Source organism: Triticum dicoccoides, chromosome 2B, assembly GCF_002162155.2.
Source record: "Triticum dicoccoides isolate Atlit2015 ecotype Zavitan chromosome 2B, WEW_v2.0, whole genome shotgun sequence".
In the NCBI taxonomy this organism is placed as follows: Eukaryota; Viridiplantae; Streptophyta; class Magnoliopsida; order Poales; family Poaceae; genus Triticum; species Triticum dicoccoides.
In genome coordinates, this window is record NC_041383.1 from 709649311 (window position 1) to 709653775 (window position 4465).

The following is a 4465-nucleotide window of genomic DNA, read 5'->3' on the forward strand; positions in this document are numbered from 1 at the left end:
GAGTTCAGGGCCCGCCGCCACCTGCTCGTCGGTGGCCTCCAACTGGAAGGTGGCCAGCTGGGTCAAGTCGAGGTTGGGATACCACGCCTTGGCGAATTCCAAGGCCGTCCGGGCACCCACTCGAGCCACGGCGCCCTTCCGGGCCTCAAAGCGGCCGACTGCAGCCTCCAGCCACTCAGTGGTACGGCAGGGGGTGCGCGAGATCTGAACACCCGGCCAAAGGAAGGCCAGCACCAAATCACCAGCGTGTTGCAGACGGCAGAGCATCTGATGGGCCGGCTGCAGGCGGGTCTTGACCGCTAGGAGCTGCTCGCCGAGATTCGAGGGTGCGTTGGGCGCAATGTCTGCGCCCCCCGCCCTTCGCGCCGTGCACCGCGCCTTGATGGCCTGGGTGACGGGAACGGAGTAGCCCGAGAAGTACTCTGAAGAGGAAAAACATCAAGAGTGTGAGAAGATAGAAGTTGGCTCCCGTAACAGTCGGCGGCCACTCGAGAAGAAGAGAACAACTTACCATAGCCGGCATTCAAGAACTCCTCCTTCTCGGCCCAGTTCGAGCGCTAAGTCTCGAACTCGGCCTTGAGGAGGTCCTCGTCGTCCTTAAGCTGCTGGATCTCGGCCTTGTGCTGCTGGACCTTCGCCTTGTGCCGCTCCGCCTGGTCGGCCAGCTCCTTGTTCAGGCGCTCGCACTCCTGCGCCGCCTGGCTGCGCTCCAGCTCCTTGGTGTGGAGATCAGTCTCGAGCTCGCCCAAGCGCGCCGCCTCTGCGAAGATAAACAAGAAGACATCAGCATCAACAAGAAAAAGAAGAAGGTAGTTGCCGGAAGATCCGGTCCGATTGCTCAGCAGTCGGCCCGAATCTCGGGGGCTACATCAAGCGGGTGCGCTAGCGCGCCCCCGTGATAAGAAAGGTGGAACACTTACTTCGTCTCTCGTTCAAGTCACTAATCTGCTTGGCCAGCTCCTTGACGTGGGAATTGTAGGCGGCTGCGCGGAGGTTGTGGTAGTCCTGCAGCAAGGACAAAAGAAGAAAAGAAAAACAAGATTAACACTCGGAACTCACCTAAAAGTTCTGAGCCGCCTGCTCAGCAGCCGGCCCAGAACTCGAGGGCTACACCCAGTGGGTGCGCTGGCGCACCCCCATGGAAGATTGCGATAAGACAAAAACAAAAGAGCGAGTGCGTACCTGAACAACCGCTCGCGACGCCAGTGACTCCTGCACCAATGTCTGGAGAGCGGCACCTTCAGTGGCAAGTTGGGTTTGGGCGTCCTTCACCGACACATTCAGGGCACCGCCACCACCACCAGACGCCCAGTCTGTTGTGTTGGCACTGGCGGCCTCAACATCGGGCATCGCCGAGTTGGAGGGTCTAGCCTCCCTCAGCTGCCGCGCTGAGCTTGCCTTCGCCGGGCGTCGGCACACCGCGATGCTAACCATGGGAAGCTTCCCCACCGTCAGCTGCCCGTCAGACGGCGCCGCCTGTGGCCCCTTCGGTTGGCCAACCGACGTGTCGACAGTCGGTGAGGGCGGAGCCACCTCTTCCCCAAGCACTGAGCCCCCCTTCCTTCTCCACGGCCGGCTAGACAATGCCGGCTCCGCTAGCCAGCTCTGTGGCCTCCGGCGCAGGCGGCTCCGGCTGCTGTGAGTCGACGGACCCAGAGACCTGACTGCGAGACGACTCCGCCTCCTGCACCTTGGCGGCCTGTGCCTTGGCGGCCACGGCCGCCCGCTCCTTGTTCGCTGCCTTGGCCGCGGCATCGGCTTCCGCCTGCGCCGCTTGCGCCACCCTGGCAGCCTTCTCCCGCTCCTCGTCTGCCTTCCGCGCATTCCTTTCCTAGGCCTCCTGGAGGTCGGCAAGCAGGTCCACGCAGCGGGGGCAGCCGGGGTGTTGGCTGCCCCAACCACCGAAGCCTCCGGGGCCCGCGAGAGGGACAGCGGAGCCCTGTTCAAGCAAGCAGGAAAAAGCATTAAAGGAAGAGCGTTGAAGAAAAAGCAAAGAAGAAACAAGCAAGAAGACACAAAGAGAAAATCACAAGTACTTACGCTGACACCCCTGGGCGCGGCTTCGGTACCCTCTGGTACTGGGCCGCCTTCACAGCAGCTTCGTGCCGCTTGGTCGCGGCGGCCGAAGTCTTCGGCTTCTTGGTCCGGCTGCCGAAGAGCCCGCCCTCAGCCCGGCGCTTCGGCACGCTCGCTGCCGCAGTCGGCGCGGCTGAAGAGCCAGCGCCCGTCTTGTCGGTGTGGTGGCCGCGGCGCGGTTCGTGGTCATCCGCGTCATCGTCCGGCCACTCCCCCAGGCCGGCTCCATAGAAGTCGCCTGCTTCCCCTCCGTAGCCGCCTGTGGTGTTGTCCTCCTCCAAGGCGGCCGCCCCCAAGTTAGGGTCGCCCTCGTCGCTGACCGACCGATTCGGCATGAACTCCTCGCCCGGAGATAGTTGGAGGGGCGTCTGGCCCAGGAAGTACTGCACCAAGGCTGACTGCTCAAACGGCAGGAACAACTCGGACCAGCAAAAGAGAATAGGAAAGAGAAGTAAAATACTTATTGTAGGCGGTGGGTTGTCCCGGCTGTACATCGGCTTGCTGAATTGCCACTCCGTCTCCGACAGCTTGGAGTCGGAGACGTGGTTCACCAACCGGACGATCTCCGAGACCGGCATCTCCTTGGTGGACATGCGGCACGGATCCCAGCGCCCGCCCATAGCGCTGATGATGTGGGGCCGCCCTTGGAGATGCAACACTCGTCACTCCACGAAGGCGGCAAGCAAGTCGTAGGGCCTGAGCCGCTCTGAGTCGATCATCACCTGAAGTCAGGCGAGGGCGCTGGCGGAGTTAACCGACAAAGTCTTCGGCCGGAAGCTCCAGTTGGCGTGGGGCTCGGCAAGCGGGCCGGCTGCGTAGGCCGGCAGGTTTGATGAAGTTCTGCTCCAGGTTGAGGTTCTCAACAAAGAAATACGACAGCTGCCATAGTTTTGCCGACTGCAACAGGGCGATAGTCAGGAAGCGAGGCCCGCCCCGGTCCCGGAGCGCCGCATCGCGACGCAGGCTCCGCACTGCACCGCCTCGCCCTTGGTGGAGGTGCCGAGCTTGAGGTAGAAAAGCTCTGCCCGCAGCTCGAGTGTGGGCAAAGTGCTGAGGTAGCCTTCGCAGAGCGTGACGAAGGCAGAGAACAGCACCACCATATTCGGCATGAGGTGGTGGGGCTGCACTCCGTAGAAGTCCATCAGCGAGCGGAGGAACCTTCTCGCCGGAAGGTCGAAGCTACGAAGAAAGTGCGCCCGAAAGATGACGTACTCGCCATCCTTCGGCGCCGGAGTGATCTCCCGGGCAAGGGGAAGACGCACCTTGGCGTCGGTGTGATGAGGAAGGCGCCGCGTCTCACGAAGGAACTGTATGTGGTCCTCGTGGACGGTGGAGCCATCCCAGTCGCCGGCGCGGCCGCTGAGCGCCCTCGGCTCCGTGCTCAGCAGTGGCACGAGCAGGCTGTGCCGGAGAAACGGCCCGCGATGACGAGCTGCAGCAGCGCTCCGGCGAGGAAAGAAGATGCAACTGCAGCAAGGAAGAAGGCGCAGCGGCAGCGAGGTAGAGGGAGAGGAGGGCGCACGTGCGTTCTGCCGCACCCTCCTCCCCCTACTTATAGCCTGCGGCGGCGGAGCCGAGGAGGTGAGGTGTGGGGGAATGTGGGATTAACTGCACCAACTCCCCGCACGACCCTCGCAATTCCCGCGCCTTGAGGGCGTGTATTAAGCCGCCCCGGAAGGGAAACCGTCTGCCCCGGCCGCAGCGGATCCGCACGCGTGCCGAGGCCATATAGTGGCGGGCCCGGGCCTGCAGCGACGTCCCGTCGTGCGCGTGGGCAGCAGGCCGACCAGGCCGCCAGGCGCCCCGTGGCGGGCGGGCAGCGGGCGGTGAGCCTGTCGCCCAGCTGGCATGCCACCTGGCCCCTACCGCGACTATTCGAATTCCACCAAGCGGCCGCGGCTGTGTCCGGTTCCTGGCACCCGGCTCCTCCCAGGCGGAAGGCGGAAAGCCACTTAAAGAGGGAAACTGTCGAGGCTCTCCGGCTGCCCAAGCCGTAGGAACTTCACCAGCTTCAGGGACTACTGACGGGAGGATAGACCCCGGGTAGCCTCACCCACACCTTAGCAGATTTCAAGACATCGGGGCCAGCCCGGCCCCTCAGCCCGATTGGCAGCAAGGCCAGCTTCCATGGTCGACTGGAGCCAGCCGGTCGCCTCCTAGAAGGCGGCGCGCCTCAGAAGGCGGCGATGACATGGGCGGTCCCAAGCAGGTGGCCCATCGCCACCTCAAAGCCTGCACCCACCTGCCGCGACAAGACAGGGCGTGGCAACAGTGCCATCTGCCACCCTCGAATCCTAGAAGGAACGTGGATACAGTGCAGACATACCAGGCAGACACGCCTCGCCTGGCACGACATTGTAGCCACGCGGCCCATGACGACGCCTACGTC